The sequence below is a fragment of the Aptenodytes forsteri genome, unplaced genomic scaffold (assembly GCF_000699145.1).
Source record: "Aptenodytes forsteri isolate BGI_AS27 unplaced genomic scaffold, ASM69914v1 Scaffold428, whole genome shotgun sequence".
Classification (NCBI taxonomy): Eukaryota; Metazoa; Chordata; class Aves; order Sphenisciformes; family Spheniscidae; genus Aptenodytes; species Aptenodytes forsteri.
In genome coordinates, this window is record NW_008794177.1 from 625,215 (window position 1) to 646,356 (window position 21,142).

Below are 21,142 nucleotides of genomic sequence, written 5' to 3' on the forward strand. Positions count from 1 at the left end.
CTCTTCTGGTTGCTGGGGGAAAAAAAAAGGAAGGGAGCCTTCTTAAGTTTGAGCTTTTTTTTTTTTACTATATATATGTAATTTTTTTTTTTTTTTTTTTTTTTGTACAACTTTGCTGGGGGAAAAAAAAAGGAAGGGAGACTTCTTAAGTTTGAGCTTTTTTTTTTTTTTTACTATATATATGTAATTTTTTTTTAGTTTACTATTATTCAACACAGTAGCAGGAGGAGACAGAACTGAGACAGTTACAGGTTGGCTATTTTTCCCCAAAACCAGAATACCTATAGGAAGAAAGATTTTCCCTGTAAACAGGGCAGGTTCATCCAGACGCCATCAGCATCCAATTTCTCATATTATTCCAGTGAGAAAAGACAGACAGCTGATGAAGGAAACCCCTGGTTTAATTAAAATAGCAAACCTTCCCATCTTTCAAGCTATTAAAATAAATTGTTGGAATGTTAATGGTGAAGTTCTGACCTCTTCCAGGTTTTACACTATGACTTATCCTGAAGTAGGGCACTGTTTTCAAGCTATCCCTATTGTTATGGCTGTTTCTTCTTGCCCTTTCTTCTGCCCACATCCATATGTTGCAGCTCTCCGCGAGCAGGGAGGATTGCCGGCAGCCAAAGGGAGCCGGACTGCTAACGGGAAAGGTCGCACAGGAAAGCGGGAACACGGAAATCTCGTTCTAACATGCGTGGATCATACCAAACCTTGTTAGTGTGGAAACCATCGTGTCATGCTGCTGTACGCGGTGTTTCACAGCACAAAGCTTAAGTTCAGTTACAAGGGTTGCCAGTTTTTCCCTGTGATTGTTCATTTTTGTCATTACCACCAAAGGTTGTTATGCTGAGCGGGGAGCAGTGAATACACACGCTGCTCTCCTAACAGCAGCAGAGCAGCCACAAACACTTCCTCGTCTCCTTTTAAAAATCAGTCTCTAAAGCATTGTCCAGCCACCAGCAAAAGGATAACTCTGCCCTCCAAAGCAAACAATATAACAAAACACTAATTTAGTAGCAGCTTCACCAAATTTTCTCCCTAAATCCTACAGGAGAACTGCCATGCTGCTTTGCACCGTGAGATGTGCAAAAGGCAATTTCCCTATAAATATCTTTTAAAACACTAATTCTCAGCGGTGTTGCTGTACAACTGCACTGCTGTGAGTTGTCTTCCGCTGCAATTCCTGTGGCATTTGAATTTTATGAAGGATACGGTGCAAACAACCCATCAGAAATTTATGCATTTTCCCTTGTCATCTGGGGATTAAGATAAAATGTATCTGTGTTGGATGTTTCTTTTTATAACAACACAACAGATTGTAATGCTGCGGCGCATCCTAAGGGCCCACCAGGCAATAGTGTAACAATTCCAACAGGAAAAAGGTTGCTTTCCATGTCTTTTGAAAATTACTATTTATATTTCACATTTTCTTGCTTGTTAGTCTTGAAGGGAGCGCCTCAGAGGACAGTTCAGTTCTGGTACAAATGCCACTGTTGAAACAAGCAAAATGAAATAATGCCTTCCACCTGCCCCGGCGATGCTTGACAGCAGGATGGTTTTGTTGTTGTTATTTACATTTCTGACTCCAGGACAAGTTTAGCAGCTTTTTTTTCCTTGCATTGCATTAGCCTCTTCCTAGTCATTTAGCTTCCAAGTCATACTAAATGTTTTGCAGCACTGGGTTTAACATTCTAGGCATACAAAAAAAGACTGGTGAAGAAAAACAAGCACCAAAACGTACAGGCTGGACACTATTTTTGATGTAAAATTCTTAAGAGTCATTCATGTTCACCTAGAAAGCCCATCTTTTTGTAGCTCATCTATATATTGGCTCCTCTATACTAGTTTTCTCCACTGCATTTCAATAAACCTTTCTATTCTCCCTCATTTAACTTGTCAGTTTTATCTACAGTAATACCAGAAAGAGCAATTGTTGTCGACGGTTCCTGTTTCTGAATAACGGCCTTCTGTCCATTCACTTCTCTCTGCTCCCCGGACCCCACGCCTGGGGATGGTTTTATTTTGAATCCTACCAGTCTCAAATATCTCAGATATCAAGGTGACTTTCCATTCGTTGGAAGTTACCTTTCACGTACTGCCTGCTGCTATTATTTCAGCTAATTCAGCGGCAACATTAAACCTCTCGCTTGATGACAGTATCACAGCATCCACGCAGCAACATGAATTCTTCTGCTCAGGGAGCCTAACGCGGCTCCTCAAAAAACCTCAGCTTCCAAAGTTTCAGGATTAAAACTCCAGCAGCTTCCATGCTTCTGAATTAACGACAACATGAATTTCATGTTATTTCATGTTACTTAATCAAATACGGGCTACTATACAAGAAATTTGGAGTGAATAACTTCAACACACAAAATTATCAGAGAGTACATTAAGGTTCTACAAAACAAATAGGATTTTTTTTTTTTTTAAATGTAAAACAGAAATGTAGCATCACCAAGCTGATGGAACTACACTGCAGGACAGCACACATACAGGTTAAGCAACTTGCATCTATAAACAATAATAATAATAATGATAAACCCAGGAGAGCTGGGTAGGGAACTTTCCTATTTCTGGACCACAGGATCATTATCCAGGTTCCATCTCTCATAGCCTCTGATGTAGCGGGGTACACAACCCTGTACACAACCCCAAGGGATTACAGAAGGATAGCTTTGTTTTGTGCTGCCTCAATTTGAGTAACAACCCAATGTGCTTATCAGTACACTTGCTTTCATTCACCATTTAATTATGAGGGCGCCCTCTCCTATACAGAGCAGAGAGCTGCCTGGGAAGATTTCCTAGTTACAGGCAATATTAGCAAAAGCTGCCAAATCTTAATCAAATTTGTTCATCAGTCTGCAAGAATTATTTAAGAGACTTTTCAGTTTGCTTGTTCCTCCAAGCATAGCAACAAACCTCCGAAAGAGATTTCAAAGACGTTTTGTTGGGAGCTCTAGCAGAGGTTGCTGCTCTGCCCTGAGCAGGGCTCCTCCTTCAGCCGCCGCAGCTCCTGCTGCTCATGGCATTCGCTGATGGAGAAAATTCAGCTCAGCTGAGTCAGCACCCAGAACTGAATTACTCCTGGGGGAAAGGGGGACAAGGGGCTTGAAGGAGAGAGGGAAGGACATTCCAATCTGGCATCTTCCACCGATAAACTCACAGGCATAACCCTGCGATCAGAGTTACTTTCTCCCTGCTGCTACTCACTGCAATGGCAAGCTGCACTGTGCTGGTTTTTATGTCTATCCTCACCCCCAGCTTACCATTCGTTACTCACTAAGTATGTTCTTAATGGTGGAAATCGAACTTTTTTGTACGTGTCAGTTCACAATACTGCGAGGCACCACTACTTCACAATTTCTAAGAGCGACGCTGGAAGAAGTTATTCAACATCTAAGTGCACCAGAGAAAACAAATGACTCCACAACAATGACTAAACCCACAAACCACAAACTCCAGAATTTTGTCTGAGGTTTTACAAACATCAGTTATGAAAGAGCAAACTTGGTAAGTGGTGCTTATGTCTCCCTTAACAGCGATACCAAGCGTCCTTCAGACATGTTCCAGCCGGCAGAAGGAGGGACGGTCGGGATTCTTGACGTGCTGCGTGGAAGAGGGATGCCCCCGGGGTGGCCCGGCACTTCTCACATGGACACTGCTTCAGTTACTTCGTATTTATAGTACCTATCTGCCTCTAGATATTTTAGACAGAACAGGCCCGTTCTGAGAAAAACGCCAAAGACAACTATCCTGCATATCAAAGGTAATTGCAATGTTTTCCTTGACAAGGTTTTGCTCTCATCTGCTGCAGGAGGAGTTTGATGCTGGCAGATGCAGCCTTGCTGTCAGACAAGTGCCTTCTCATATAAAAATCTGCTCAAATTCAGCGACATTATGATTCACTGAAAAAAAACCCCACCCCATAGTTTGAACCCTCTTGCTGGTTGAAGCCCCAGGTGACTCCCAACGTTGGCCACGCTCAGTGGCCCATCTCCTAGTGCCTCCCAGGCTACATCCACATCATTCCCAGAGTCAGCTGTGTACAAGCCACCTCTTCCAGGTTGCTGTGCGGATGGAGCTGAGCAAACCAAGACCTACACAACTTGTAGGTGGCAGAAACCAGACTTCTCCCCTACTGACCCTGCACCAGCCTTGCCAGAGCACTCACAGCCGTAGTGCTAGGTTGGTCAACTAAACCGTGCTCAAAGGCAGTCCCTAAGCTGTAGTAACACAGAGCCAAGACCACAAGCAGAAACTGCAGCACTGAAGCTATGTTTGGCAAAAGCACACTAAGGCCAACAAGTTGAAAAGCATATTTTAAAAATAAATTTGTCACCAGAAACCAGATATTTGCCATAGAGCACTCACCGCCGTAGTGCTAGGTTGGTCAACTAAACCGTGCTCAAAGGCAGTCCCTAAGCTGTAGTAACACAGAGCCAAGACCACAAGCAGAAACTGCAGCACTGAAGCTATGTTTGGCAAAAGCACACTAAGGCCAACAAGTTGAAAAGCATATTTTAAAAATAAATTTGTCACCAGAAACCAGATATTTGCCATTGCTGGATGAAGGACCCAGCGAACAAGACCACATGGTGTTCAGATAAAACTGAAGTCAGAGGGAACAAGACTCCTAACAAATAAGCAGTGGTGATTTTTCAGAATAAATAGTAAAAGTGAGATTATCTGTGCCAAAACTGACACTCAAAAAAAAAACCTCAAGCTCCTTGTTATAAAAGGGGACAATATTTGTCCTATAGATCTTAAAAATTATGGAAAATTTAACTCATTATGTTTGTCTCGTACAAACAGAGTGAGCCATAAAAAAACCACTAATGAGGAAATTTATAATTCTGCCTCCAACAGGCAAGTTTAAACACTGTGACGCAAATAAAGCATGTGGGGCCATCCACACAGCCGTGGAGTAGGCACGGTCTCCTCAAAGGCAATCAATCCTGATTTTTAGGTATCAGCCACCACTCATAACAAGTTATTTACACAAGAACCCTGGTGTCTCAGGAGACTCTTAACATATTTTATCCTTAACCTCTTACTTCTATACATGCTGCCACTCTCTCTGTGGTTACTAGCAGCAGGTGAGCTACCATTAGAAGAAATGTAATGTGTTATAAAGCAATTGAAGGAGATGATGCAATGGTTTTAAGAATGATATCTTTTTTCCCCAAAAAGAACAGACGGTAGAACAGGTACCTTATCAACCGTATAAAAGACCAAAGCTGTCCTCCAAGGCTCAATGTCAATGTTTAAATAGACCATTATTTCTTTAAAAAAACTTCCCTGTTTGAACAGTGAGTCTCTCTCTGAAGTTTCCTGTATAGCACTAACACAGCTCAAGAGAACAACTTTCCAAGGAGCCTTCAAGCACATCTTGCAGCTAGTCATTCAGACCCAACCCATTCCACTGCATCCACAGAAAACTGTCATCCACTAAACCACAAGATTCTGACATCAGAGCTTTTCCTCAGGTTATCTTTCCTCTAGGGAGACTTTCTCTCATTAGGAGGAGGTTAAGGAATGGAGCATTTCCCCTTCATACCACAAGGATGTACAAAACCTCCCTCCAAATGAATAAAAAGAAGTATGATGGAGAGTTTGGTTGATTTTAAGCTCTGCTGTCTGAAAACCACAGGTGTCTTTTTCAAAAGACCAAGGAACAAGACGAACCAAATTCAGTGGTTTGATGGAGTTTTGCAGATGCTAAGGGGGGCTCTTCCTCAAAAGCAGCAACAAAGGGGGCAAAAGCTGCTGAAGTCTGTTTGAAAACAGAACAGCTGGGCCATAGGAAACGACAGCAGAGGTGACGTTCACCTTCACCCTTCTGATGAAGCAGCAGAGTAACGCAGTAAGGAAGGGCAGGGTGACAGGAACTGCCACGCCGCTCCTTCGAGCTGTACTAGCCTCACATAAAAAGGAGGACTGCAAACCCACGTATTGAAAGCTAAGACAATGCTTCGTGATTTTAGCCTTGAACTCATTACTCAAAATGCAATTATACCTATTGCACAGGGTTATTGTGAGAATTCAGCATGCATGGATATACCAAAGTGGTCAAAGTGACATAAGATCACAGAGCAATGAAGGGTTGGAAGGGACCTCGGAGATCACAGCCCAACCCATTACTCAAAGCAGGTCCCCGCAGATCAGGTTGCTTACAGTCATGGCCAGCGTAATTTCCAAATATAAGGAAAAACTTCTTCAATATGAGGGAGGTCAAATATTGGAAGAGGCCCAATCTCCGTCCTTGGAGACATTCAGACCTGGAATGGACACGCATGGCCCTGGAGCAACCTGATCTACTTACACGTGGTTTTGAGTTGGGGGTTAAACTGGAGGCCTCCAGAGCTCTGTTCCAGTCTAAGTGACTGGATACGTCTAAGTGACGTATTACAGCTACGTAGTGGAGGATGCCCACATTGTATGCAATTAATCATATGTCTTCTTGAAGCTAAGTCCCGATTATGAATAACCATATATAGTTTTCCTAGCCATAAGGAGGAAAAATCCACCCCACTCTCCTCCTCCTCCTCCTCCAAAAAAATCTCTCTCACCATCCTGTGACTTGCAGTCTAGAGACTACCTGCTTGCCCAAGAGCTTTTTAGCCCATGTAATCATTTAACATTAGAATAGCAGAACAATGTAGGTTGGAAGGGATGTCTGGAGGTCATTTAGTGCAATCCCCCACTCAAATTATATCAGATTGCTTCGTGTTTTTTCAATGATATTCTGAGCATCTCCAAGGATGGAGATTCCACATCTTGGAGCTTCTCCTCCAATATTTGATTAGTCTCATGGTAAAAAAAAAAAAAAAAAAATTCATCACAATTCAAAAGTTCCTGGCACAAGATGTTTTACAGCTTCACTGTAAATTGCTCACAAGTCACCCAGTATCATTTGCATTCATCTGCTGCTATTTTTGTTTGATGACCCATATTCTTATACTGGAAAAACTGAACAGTCTTCTCTTGTTCACAATTTTGATGTCATTGATGACTTTATAGACAGTAATCACAAATTCATCACAATTCACAAGTTCCTGGCACAAGATGTTTTACAGCTTCACTGTAAATTGCTCACAAGTCACCCAGTATCATTTGCATTCATCTGCTGCTATTTTTGTTTGATGACCCATATTCTTATACTGGAAAAACTGAACAGTCTTCTCTTGTTCACAATTTTGATGTCATTGATGACTTTATAGACAGTAATCACAACCATCTTCCTCTCCAAGTCCTCTCTCTTCCAGGCTAAGGAGTCTTAGTTTATTCGGCCATTCCCCATATGAACTCCTCTAATACGATGCCTTTATTTATCATACTTCTAATTCTATTACAATCTTTTTGAGGCAGAGGACAACATGCAGATGTACACACTGGATTCAGAATGCGAGTGCATAACTGATTTATAAATTGATATAATTTTTTCTAGTTTGTTCTCTCTTCCTTTCTGAATTCCTAGAACTCCATTTGGTGAAGAAAAGCCACACAAAAGCATCTTTATGACATCTATAAAATCCTTACAACAGTAGCATTATTGCTCCTCCTCTATAAGTACAGAAACAAAACCATCAGGGTTACAGCTCGTGTGAGGTGACATTGAGCTGGAACCCAAGAGGAGAGCAAACACAGACCTTCAGTCTTTCTGATCCCTTTGCCATCAGTTTTGCTGTAACAGCTCTCTCGTGAAAGCTGTTACTGTGTGTGAAAAAAACAGGCACTAAATCTGAAAAGCTTTACTGTTCGTGTTTCCTTCCCTGAAGAAGTAAAATTAGGAAAAAGTACTTACAGAAACATACCCATGAGTATCTTTTTAAAAGTTAAACCATGCTACTGCATTGTTTTATAAATCATGGAACTCAGAATAAAAGCCTATGTGCATGTATTTCTCAAACATCATGCAGCAACTTATTGAAGAACAAGCATTCCCAAAAATTCATTCTCCATGTCAAAAGGAATAGGTGAAGACCCCAGTACAATATATCTCAGGCTCATCTCAAAAGGCCAAAAGCAAGTATTTATTTTCCGGTACTGCAGTAAGCAAAAGCTAAAGTGAAGATAAAGGATAGCAGTAACTACATACTGTGCACCTGGAAGATTTTTAAGAATGTTACATATTGTTTTCCTTTCTCCCCTTTACTGACTAATTAAATGAGCATTTCAGTGGGTACTTGAGACCGTATCACTTAAATCCTCCCATCTCCTACCTATCCCGCTTGATAAGGTATTAGCTCCCATTTTATGGGGTCTGTATTTCACCTGCCTTGCCCCTAGTCACTGATCCAAGCTGGCTCATTTATGTGCTTCAAAATGGAAGGGGACTTGCAGCTGCATTCAAACTTGCTTGTGAATGAGGCCAGGCACTCATCTTCCATATCCCCAGCAAGGGATATTTAGCAGGCTAAGCTGAACTAAAACATCATTCAATGAAACAGCTCCATAATTCTCAAAGGGATTAGAGTCATCAACTGAAAATCCATTAAGAGAAATAGATTAAGCAATAAGGCAATGACCATCTTTACTCTCCCTCTTAGATGTAAACAACCTTAGAAACAAAACCAGACCATGTTAAATACTGCTTTTGCCAGAAATGCTGCAAAGAGGCACGAGCTCTTTCTTATTCATCCATCACCATCCAGAAGGAGCTGCTTCATCATAAAAATCACCAAATAAAGCCTTTTTGTTTAAGGCTCTTAAGACAAAATTACCTACAAACATAATATAACAAATCTCAGTTTAAGCAGAAATACAACCCTTATCTGCTTTCTCCTCTCCAGAAAAGGCTAAATAAAATGTCCTGCTTGACCCAAATACAGAAGAGCCAAGCATTTTATTTGGCACCGAATGCAACTCAATCAACGCGTACATTTTTACTTGTTACCAAGAATCAAGGAATAAACCAGATGTCCTCTTTGCCTGCATCTTGTAAACCTAGATTGATTTGTTAAGACTACTTTTTACCCACGAAGGCAAATTCTAAATCAGAACATGTTCTTCTAGAATAACCTAAAGTACTTGCCATGTTTACCTAACATGGCATGAACGGAAATCAAACAGCTATTTAGAGTAATTAACATACTCTGTTTGACTGTAATACTGTGCTAAAAATGTGATGCTGGATATAAAAAAGCTAACAAAATCAGGAGCTTTTCCCTTTTCATTGATAGAAGTGGGAGCACATTCATAAAACCAACAAAAAGCTCTATTTTCTGTCAATGCCCCTGACAAACCAAAGTGAGAGAGAAGCACACCTCCCAGTCAAACTGAAAATAGCAGCAAACCCACAACACTAACTGAAGCTGTCTTAGAGGGATATAAAGTGGGGAGCAGGGAAAAAATGCCGCCTGAATTCATATTTCAGTCTGTCCCTAAGGCTGGTCTGAACGCTGATGAAACCTCAGAGCATTTCCAGGTAGCCGCTTGAGCTTGGGCAGTGCTTGGGCCAGGGGACACCTGGGGTGTTTTCAGTACCTGAAGGCATAAAGCTGCAATTCCATACTGTTCAAAATGCAAAACAATTACAAGCACGATCCCGTCTCTGAACACTTAAGCACAGAGATAAGATATTACCAATGATCCAACTAGTCCAACATCAACTTTTGCATGTCATCTGATATCAACAACAAGCCACAGAGAAGCCGGTCTGAGGGGTCTTTCTAACCCTTCTATCAGCTGATATATCCCTGGCCTTGGACTTGAAGCATGACATTTTATATACTTTTATCCTCTCCAGCATACCTTGAAGACCCATCCTTAGAAGTTCCCATTCTTTAAGTCCTGCCACACTTGTCACCTGAAGCTTGCAGCAGCAATTTCCAGGGATGAGCAGTGCACCACCACAACCAACATCCCTGCACAAGACCGGCACACGCTGCCCTCAACCCATCTTCTGCTACTGAACATCTCCTTGACCTTCTCATCTCTCCCCAGAGAAAGGGGAAAGAGGAAAGTTTATGTATTGGCTGTAAACCACTGTTCTGAAGGTAGACTCCCTCGAATGCCCAGTAGTTTTTGTGATTTTTGAGAAAGCACAGCGGGTGTTACAGAACAGGGAACTCACCTGATTTACATAATGATTACAATACTTCCAGCATCAATTTTAAACTCAGTCCCCGAGAGATGCCAATATTTATTTTATACTTAAGGCTGAACACGCATACACCAAGTAAGAATTCTCACTGAACCATCCACAGCCTGTATCAGCCACTGTTTAGCACCGGTGCCTTCATTTTCTCTTCCTTCCTGCAGCCTGAGATCCTTTATTTCTTTTCTTTCTCATTAAAAGCATGATTTCATCTGGCAAGGAGCCTCGTTAGCAAGCCACCATCCACACCAGTAACATTACTTGAACAAGTATCAGTAGTTCATTATGAGGTAGCTGGTCTGATACTTCCTAATGCCATAATTAACTTTAATCTGTGTAAACCTGAGGCGATAGGCTATCACAGCCTAACTCAGTCATGTTGAAAGTCTTGGATTCTATATTTATCTAAACCACAAAGCATTCTGCTGAAAAAAAAACCTGCAGGAGATTCAGAAGTTACACTGGATTGCACCCCTTGCTTATGGACTTATGAAGAAATAAGAGTCAGAAAACCAAGAAAATTTTTCTGATGCATACACTGAGCTGCTGAGTATCAGAGAGGTGACAGTCCCAACCGAGTATGGTCCAGCGGAGCCTGGAATTTCTGGTATTTCAGAGCAGAAAATATTTCAACTTGGAGGAAATTCAAAGAAAATGAGAAAAGGCAGAAGGTGAAGGCAGTGGTGAACGCCATTGCTTATCTAAGTGATACCATGGGAGGTGACATATTAGGTACGTGCAATAAATCACACAACAGCTTATACACAATGTGAACATGAATCAAATCTATTGTTCAGTGCAGGAAACAATATGACCGCTTGTTTTGGTGAGAATCTGCAGCGATTGCTGATGAAATAAGGGACCAGAACAAGTCCTGCAGCTCAGCTCTGATCAGGACTAATCTGCAGCCAGGATCTCCTTGCATTAAAATACCTGCCGTGGGTACACGAGAGATTTGAACGGTTACACCTTTTTGACAATTTTTAGAATGAACATACTAGCACCCAACTATCTGCAAGAAAAATATTTTATGTACAATTCTAGGTCACCTTAAAAAACAGGACTATTAGAGGTTTAGCAAAAAAACCAAACCAAACAAACCCTGGCTGGATAGGACCAAGAAAATCTACTTTTGGCAGAAGTTCTGAGAGATGCCATTCAAATGGTTAGAATCAGGCTGGACAATTGTTTCAAGAATTTTTAGGATGAAAAAAGGTGCAAGTGATAAAAGTTGTTACCCTGAACGTAAGCGCTAAGTTCAGAATGAACACATAGGACAGGCAGAAAAATAGAGGAATTAACAAGGAGAAGGAAAAACATGTTTCTACCAGGTAAAATAGATATGTTGGCCATTTTGGACACGTTGCCTTGTGACTGGAAGGAGACCTGCAAGGTGAATACCAAGACCGAAGCAGGGGAAGTTGATAAGGATATGAATGGATAATTTAGCCGTGAATAAAACGCAAAAGGACAGATTTAGAATCAGTTCCATACTTACAGCCAAGACCGCTTGCTTGGTTGAGTTATTTTTATTATAACCACCTCGCTGCTTATTAACAGGGGAGAGGAAGCAGAATCTCATCATAGGAAGTTTGAAAGCATTTCAGAAACTTCCAAGGAATTTTTGTCTGTTTTCTCTTGCATTCCAAAAATTATTTCTGAATGACACATATATAAAGCAAAGAAAACATTTTATTGCTTCTACCACTATGTTTTCTTCCAGGAGAGAAGAAAACCAGAGTTTATTTCTTACTAATGCATTGTACGCAACAGAACAAAACAAACCTAATCGAACCAGCTGTTAATTTTGGAGAAGAGAGTAAAAGAGAAGTTACAACTCTATCGTATTCTTGCCCAGGAAAGCCCATGAGCTGTCTGCCAACTCAGTTATTACCATATGAGTTCACGCTCAGACCTATGGTTATAAGGATGATAAACTAGCTTTTAAAATAAAGATTGCGAGAGCACAAAATTTTCAACCTAGATGCTTAAAAAAAGCCTGGTAATACAAATTAGCCATCTGCAAAAAGCAACCCAACCAGAAGACTCTGAGTGTTCATATCTTTCAGTGACCTTTACATCACTGATGTTCAACCCCTCTGGGGAAAACCAGTCAATCCACTTTAGATTATATTTTAAATGTTTTTCTGGTTTAAAAATCCTACATATCTGTGTTTTGAAATGGTTGCCTCTTCAGCCCGACAGAATTTGCTAACCTACCCAAACCTGGTTTCCTCATATCCCAAGATATGAACCTCCTCGCTAATTGGCCTCGTTGCAAATAAACGTCAGTCGCAGAGCGGATAACAGCAAACCCCACCACCCCAGAAATTCTGTGACATGAAAGGTGTGCACAAATGCAGTACTTTTTGTTTTTCCTTCTATTCCACATTTGTTGCCAACATCACTTTTACTCATGTCATGTTTAAGTTGTCAAGAAGACTGATGACCCTTCTGTGTTTAAGTACAAAATTGAGCGCAGGTAAACATACAGCTGCACAGCTCCTACTTGCGCCGAAGCAAACACATCTCCAGGCATCCCCTCCCAACTGCAGCTCGCAGCCAGGAGCTCACTGCACCGCTCTGGCAACTATCAACCGGAGAGCTGATGACTCCTGCCTGCGTGAAAGGACTTGACATCTCTGTTCAGGCTCTGAAGGACCAATGTCTGCAATCCGGGATGCTCTGCCACCAAAACTGACACTACTTCATCTCATGACTGCCAGAGTTATTTAAAATCTGTGCACCAAGTAGACCGTAAGGAACAAGGTAACACTGAGACAATGGAAAGGGAAGATAAGACATGTTGGCACTTCGGAGTGGGGAGGTTTGTATTGCCAAAACCTTCTTCTACAGATCTCTGCCCATGACTCTTGGAAATTGAAGCATCTTAGAGAAATTATTAGAGAAAAGTAAAACTCTAATTAGACACAGAATATGATTCTGTTGAAAGTGATTACTGACAGCTGGAAGAAGGACGTATGATCCGAGCCTTGTGCAGGCAGCCAGGAGCCGACAGACTGACCATTGGGTGTCACTAACACACTGCAAAACCAAAAATAACTCTAATCTGTAGATCTCACAGCACACCACCTTACTCAGAGACTGCCTTTCCATGCTCATTGCTGCGGAGAGCTCAGCTTATTAACCCAAATTAAGCGTTTTGGAGCTCTACCTGAGCAGCGCATCCCTCTACCCACCTGCATGTTACTCTCCTTTCTCACACCAGGGTATTACAATTTCAAGTTTTGTATTAGTCCTCTGAAGGTTTAGCAAACCAGCTGGCTACAAAAGTCATCGGATGCAAAAATTCTGATGCAAGTTTTTGGTCTTTATTCCCTGATATATTTTCTTTCCTCTTCCCATGCAAAGCTCTCGTTAATACGGGTGACAAAGCACACAGACCATCCTGGCACCCAAAATCTGGGAAAAAAGCAGGTTTGTTGCTGGCTGAAGCTGGCAAGAGGGACATAGATGTTGTTCCAGGATGGAGAACAAAGATTAACTACTCTTCTCACAGATTTTAAATCCGGGAAGACTGACCTCATACATCACAGCACTATCAAAACAACAAAACACTACAAAATAAAACAAGCTGCTATTGACACTTTGCAATGGGAAAGGCTCCATTGTAACTGGGGTTTTGGGAAAGAGGTTACAAAGTAATGGGGAAATTCCACTTTGAATTTCAGCACTGAAGCAGTTAGGAAGAGCTTAACTACGTAAATAATTCCTTCTACCCATTTACTCTCGCTGGCCCCATCAAACAGAAATACCAAAAGGTGCTAAAAGCTTAACAGAAAAGCACGATCCTCAGATCCTTTTGACACAGGTTGAAAGGTTTTAACTTTGATAATGCCCTCACTCTAACAATACAGCTTGCAAATCAGAAGGGTACCTATGCTCGCAAGAGGGAGTGGCAAGAGGGTACTGAAGAGAGACCTTTTACCACTGTGGATACTACAGATTTTAAAACCTATTAGTCAGGTTTAGGATCCCAGCAAGCAATTCATGGCTGGTGCTGCAACAAATGCTGTGGAACCAGCCAGGCAATTATTTTTTTACGTTTCCTCCATTTTTCTCTATCCAAACATACATCCTTTGTTCTAACTACCAGAACCTGAACCGTGTCAGTCTTTTCAGGTGTACTAAGCCACCCACCCTCTGCCTGCAGCCTGTAAAGTCAGTTAGTGGCTTCCTAGCTACTGTCTGCTCGCTCCCCAGGGAGGTAAAAATTAGCAACATACCATCACGTGGTAAATCTCCTTGCTTGGGAGACAGAGAGCTCTGTACATCGCTGACCTCAATTTCTTTTCTTTCCAGTGGAGCAGTTTTGCTGGATTCCATCTCGGTGCATTGGCTTTTTGGAGAATCAAACCCAGCAGCTCCATCAGCGGCATTTCTCTTCTCCCTCTTCACTACCACCTCCTCCCTCTCTTTGTCCTGGCTGCTGATTTCAGGGATTTGCTCCAGCTTGCTGTGATACAAGCCCGGGCTGCCCAGCTCTTTCTTGACCGAGTTGCTGCCGCTGTTCCACTCCTCTCTCTTCTTGGCAGCCGGCTCCTCTGCCAGGAGGGACTGATGCTCCTTCACCACGAGGCTGGGCAGCCCTGCATGGCTCTGCTCAGGACCCAAGCTGCAGACAGATGTTTGCTCTTCTGACACAGTCATTGACCTTTTCATTGGAGCGCCTGGCTTTCTGGCTGTGGGGCTCGAGCACTGGGTCAGGCTGCTATTAGGAGAGAGCAGACCAGTAGCGACGTCTTCTCTAAGCACCGGCTCAGGGTATTTATCAGCCAGGTTAAGGGTTAGGGGCACTGACAAGTGAGAGCACTCTGACATTGCACGCCTCATTGCCTTCCTTTGGTGGGCAGCCCTGTTCAGAAAATTGCCATCGTCTGCACAGCTCAGCTTGTCTTCCATCTCTTCCTCCATTTCAGTGGTATTATTAAAGTAACTACTTTTGGAGTCATCTTGTGCAAGCTCTACGGTGGTAGTTGGAGGTTCTGGCTTAGATGCCGTTGAGGAAGAAGAAAATCCACTCTGCACATAGTTGTCATTAACCACCCCAATTACACAATAGCTGGGGGCTCCATCTTTTTTCACGGTTGCTTCTTTAGACCCCGAATTGTTAGGCAGAATAGGGTGGAAATTTGGATTCCAGACACTGATTTCCTGTTCCTTCATGTATTTGCTGGGATCGCTCTCCGACACAGACAGATTGGGCAGGTTTGGGTCTGGCTGGCATTTGGTCTCCATTCCAGCCTGACCGGCTGCTTTCTCCTGATCGGTGATGGCTTCATTTTTACCCAGCCCAGGACCAGATTTTTCAGCTCCTGCCTGTCCCACATGAAAATCTGTAGTTTTAGGGTTTGCAAAGTTCTCTTCTGCAGGAGGAAACGTTTCAGAAATCAAAGACCAGCTCTCAAGGTGACCTGCAGCTGCCTGGTATTTTTTGCCTTGCACCTCAGTTTCTCTTTTGTCTTTCTGAGCTATTTTTAGCTCTTTGTCTAGTTTTCCTTCAAAGAAGCAGAGCTTGTCCTCATCTGTGAAACCAGCATTCTTAACGTGCCCATCCTTAATCGGTCCCCCTGAGTTTACATTCAAACCAATCTCATTAAGCTTCCCCTCAGTCCTCTGCCATTCGAATTCAGTTTTGCCGAAGTCTTTCGGGGACTCCATGCAGTGGAAGGCTTCCGAGAAGCTCTCCGTGTTCTTGCTTTTGCACAGCTGGCTGTATTCGGAGAGCGATGCGGGCTGCTTGTTCGAGAGAGACATCTCCGATCGCTTCGCTTCCTCCCGTGGCTGTAACACCAGCTCTGAGCGAGCCGAGCTCGCAGGCTGCTGGCGCCGGTGACGACACACCATGCCCCCTGTATTCATGACAAAACTCCTTCCTCCCCACCCCCTGCCTGCCGCCCGCCTTCATTTACTGGATTCAGCCACTAGTTCAAACGAAAACGTCAGGTTTTATCCTTTTGTAAAAATCAAGAGGAATACACTTCTGTAACAGAAATACCCATCTCTGGCCAGATGCTAGTGGGGCTTTAATCATCTCAGTGAAATGATTTTTCTGTGAGCAGCATTTCCTGGGTTGTTACACATTTCGGGAAATATTGTCATCTCCTTTTTCTCTGTCAAACCCTATTACGATCAATGCGTTTATAAGCATTAAATCCTGCTGATGAACCACTCTTAAGAATACTTAGGAACTAAGGTCAGCAATTTTCCTCTCCTTAAACAAAAACAAAACACAAACCCCCCAAACAAGCCCAACCCCAAACACTACAGCACATAATGACCTCTTTCAGCACAAGGGCTTTGTTTTCAGTGAATTTTAATATATTCTTTTGGAGTCAACAGTGATCACAAGTGTTGCTGTAATAAGGATTTCACAATCCACAAACCGCGTCGCTCATATAAGCAAGTGGACAAAGCTGAAAAGGATGAAATGGGACAGGTTAGGAGAGGTTTTGTAGTCTTAAATACTGTAAACTTGATTTTTATTTTTTTTTTTTTTAAATGTGAACGTATCTTACAATATTTTTGAGCTGCATTTTTTCTATTGCACTTACTTTACACCTGGCACTTCACATTTTGTGTTGATCTATTCAAAACCAGTCTCAACACGTATTAAGTGCACTACTCGGCCATCCTGCGAAGCCTCTATATATCCAGCATCCTTGACAAGGCTTTTCTAACTGCGATTCTTGACTTGAACATTGTTTCCCTGGTTAAACTGGGAGCCTACCCAAGAGTGCTGAAGATTGCTTCTAGCCACTCAGCCACCAATATCTGGCTTGCTACTATTGCATTAGCACCAAACTGCAGAGCTGGGTTTTTTTTGTTTTTTTTTTTTTCTTAAATGCCTGGTACAGATTAATCCTTGACTAAGGCAAATTTTCTTCTTTGAACCAGGATTACAATAGAATTGTAGAATGGTTTGGGTTGGAAGGGACCTCTAAAGGTCATGTAGTCCCACCCCCCCTGCCATGGGCAGGGACACCTTCCACTAGACCAGGTTGCTCAAAGCCCCGTCCAACCTGGCCTTGAACACTTCCAGGGATGGGGCATCCACAACTTCTCTGGACAACCTCTGGCAGTGCCTCACCACCCTCACAGTGAAGAAATATTTTACATTGACCATTACAGACATCAATATACTCCAGTCCAGGAGAAAATTTTGTCCTTATAGCTGATGCAGTAAAAGGACTCCCTGCTATAGTTTAACTGAGCATAAATGTATTTTTATACCCAGAGACTGCAAGCTACACTACGCCCCCTGAATTTAACCTGCTGCTGAGAAATGCTACAATCCACACATTTATCTACTTGTATTTAAGCTTTAGATTTAAGACACTGCTATATTTAAAAACAATGACTAAGGAACTGTAAGTTATATGAATCTTTCATGACACCCTCTAATTAACCAGAATAGTTCCACCCACAAGCTTCACTTCTCAAAAGGCCTCAACAATTTTTCTTCACTTTAAAATATTCATAGGTGTCTTGCTAGTGGAAAATGGGACCTTAGCTCAAGGCTTACATTCTCTCTCGTAACTGATGTAGGACTAATGTTTGGAAGCACTTGCTCACTCTAAGAGTATTCAGTCTGCTCCCCAAAATGGCAGACCTTGAAGTCATCTAATCCCATGTAACTACTGTTATTCCTCTATCGCTCAGTCAATTCCACAACAATATTTTCGTAGCGAATTTCAATCTCTTGGAGATCACTTAATGCACTTCACCAGGAGTGAGGGCAAGTTGGTAAAGCTACCTGAAACCACCTAGTAGGTTTTTATTTTATTTTTTTAATTATTATTATTATTTATTTTTACAGCAAACAGCTACCGCTTATAATAGACAGAAGAGAAAACCCACAATGATTTAGGGGCTGGTACTTCAGAGCCCAGTATCACAGAAGAGATTTGCATCACTGGAAAGAAAAGCCTGACTCATAATTTCAATATCCAGCCAGTAACAACCACCATTGTTACTTTATCTAATAATTTTTTTAATGTAGGAAAGGAACCATATTCAATACCTGGGATATTCAGAAGCAGGAGAATACTTAGCTATGAAAAAAATCTCTAAAGTCATCTAATATTTAATCTCTCAGGACATTAATGGAGGTAATGTAGAGTTCATACTCTGAGAGCTTTTCAACAGCTTCATCCTGCCTATAGCATGTTGTTTCCAGATACCCATTCTCAGTTCCAGTGCCCTAGCCTGTACCTTCTACCAAATGCATTTTTTTTCTTTAAATTTATTAATATTCTGCTTCTGAAGCTACATCACAGTGGTTGTGCTAAGCTTTCAACGAGACCAGAAATCACCAAAGCTCTCAACACACAACCAGCAGTCCTGACACAGGAGCTTTGGTCCCAGTTCTTCCTTTAGATTCTGACAAAGCTTAAATTTTCTAAAGAATTATAAGAGAAGCAGTACTAGTCAATGAAGTATATGCAGGAAAGGGTAGGAGGATGTTCAGAAAACAAGAGGGCTTGAACAGATTTTGAAAAACAACAAATGAGAAAGGGCCCATGCTAAAGAGGAGTTGGGTTAGAAGGGTAAGTTAGAGGCTTCCTGAAAGGAAGCCCATCCACTGCTTTTACCCTTAGTTCAACTTTGAGGAAGATTTCGTACTCTGCAAGTATCAAATTGGGGGTTTCACAATCCTTTTGGCTCCCCACCATCTTTGTTTTCAAGAATGTGTCAGATAATGGCAGTGAAATAGGTATACGGTCTTGCAAGTCAGACCCTGGTCCAGCTTCTGAACGTAGAGATTTGCTCACTGCCTGGAGCTTCTCTCAACCTTTCAGTGGTGAAACAGCAGCCTGTTTCACAAGGAGGAAGGTTATATTTTGCCTGTTCACATCCTCTTATCATTAAATCCTGTCTTTTCTTACAGGTACAGTTGACACAAATAAGCCTGTCAGGGAAGCTGAGCACATATAGCACGTTTCAGTACCAACATTAAACACATCTGTAGTCATTTATCTGAGCTGCTTAGATATATTTTGATGCTTATGTTGTATCTCTGAACATGAGCATTTTCCAAGGGAAGACATACCCATGTGCTGAAGAAACTGCAAAGAATCCCTACCCACTTCCCTGGGCTTTACCAGGTACAACACGGCTGCCCAGGCTGAGACAGTGCCAATAGCCGGAGCAGACTAAGATCACTACATCAACACGTCACAACTTAATACCCAATCTGCAAGCTTCCAGCCTCAGCAGATGAATCAGCCTAGTGTTTCTATTTTTGCTTGACTCCCGAAGCTATTACTTATCCCTTCTAATGCCTTTGCTGTTTGTTTGGTTTTTTTTTTTTTTTTGGGGGGGGGGGGGTTGGGTGGTTTTTTTTTTTTTTTTGGGGGGGGAGGGTTGGTTGGTTGTTTTTTTTTTTAATCTAACATTTTTTTTTAATCTAACACAATCATTTCTGTGCAATCCTTTGCACTGGTTTCTAAGGCAACATCTCCTTCCAGGATGATGAGCTACTCCTTGCCAGCATCTCCAACTAATGTGATCTCTAATTAAGCGTTATTACCAATAACAGTCAGTGATCAGACTGACCAGAACCATCAAGGATACGCTCTGTCTATAAAAGCCAAGACTGTAAAACTGCAATTTATACACTCGCCCGCCCGTATGTTCATACACACACAAGTTGTGCTGCTCAGCCACACACTCACTGCGCGTAAAACAAGCAGCAACACACGAAGCCCGAAGTCTGACACTACCCGCTGAACTTCCACACTTCATTTAATCTTGCAGTCTGGAAGAAGCCAGGCTAAAGGATAAAAAGGTGAACCAGAATATTTAATATTCTGGCCACTGTAACTTTGCATGACAAGCTTAATATTTAAAAGGTGCGGAGCCGTACAATACTCAAATGCAGTCTCTTGTTTGATAGGAAAGGACATTTACAGATCAAATTCCATTTACTTCAGAATTTACATATAATACATTAAAAATCCTAGTGATCAGCCAAAACCAGAATTAAAACGCACTCAAGAGCGTTCCCAACTCAAAATATTACCAGTATTTGGTTATTGTAGGAGTATTTGCTAGTGGAAACTGAAAAGAGGCAAAACTAAGTGAACTGAATGATACAAAAGCAATGAACTAGCAACATCAGCAAGGAAAGATGAGGCTTGAAATTCAGATATCCCCTGAAAGTTGAACACATCTCCTTAGCGATGTTGTTTAACATTCTTAATCTGGCAGAATTTACAAACAGAAGTATATTTGTTTCATTCCCAGCTTTTTTTGAAAATCAGTGTCAAGGATGAGCAGGAATATAAAATAAAGGAAGAAAACAAAGCTTAGGAAGTCCTAGCCAAAGATTATGGTGCTAGCTTAAAATGAGAATTGCTGCATGAGACCGTCCAGCTAGAGAAAAAGCCAGTATCGATATAACACACAGTACAAAACCAACTAGGAAAAAAAAAAATGGGCATATGCAGTCAGCTACAACTGTTCTGAGCAACCCTTAAAAGAACATATTCAGAGCTATGCACTGATTCAACAGAAGACAAACAGGCCTCTGAACACCTGGTATCTGCAAGCTACAGATCTGCAAAAATGTTCTCTAAGCTCAACTCACCTTTTAATTACAGATAGAACCGATACCGCAACAAAACTTTCTGTTAAAGCAGAATCAAATACAAACACACACATGCAAAAATTTAGGGGAAAAGCAGGTAATAGCAAAGTTCTCTTGCTGCTTCATAAATATATTTAGTTCTGACACGAGAATTGGCTGCTGCCACTGTTTAGTTTTCGTTTCTCTCATATACCCACCTGGGATAAATAACAGGTGAAATGAACAGGCTGCAATATGATGTTATTCTGACCATTTCAAAAGCATTATTAAAATACCACTGTTATTATGGGGTACTTGTCCACAACTGCATTTGTGATGATGATTCCAGGTAAAATGGATGCAGTTAGTTACACATCCATACAGTCCACTGGCCCATTGCGTTCATGTAGCTGATCAGCTCATATTAGACAAACCCAATTACAGTTTGG

At 41.8% G+C, this 21,142-nt stretch overlaps 1 protein-coding gene across 4 annotated transcripts in view; it reads right to left on the reverse strand.

Annotated features, from left to right (window-relative positions):
• Positions 1–21,142, reverse strand: part of MAP4 (microtubule associated protein 4) — a 161,291-nt gene that overhangs the window by 23,464 nt on the left and 116,685 nt on the right. The gene's annotated exons all lie outside the window — the stretch shown is intronic.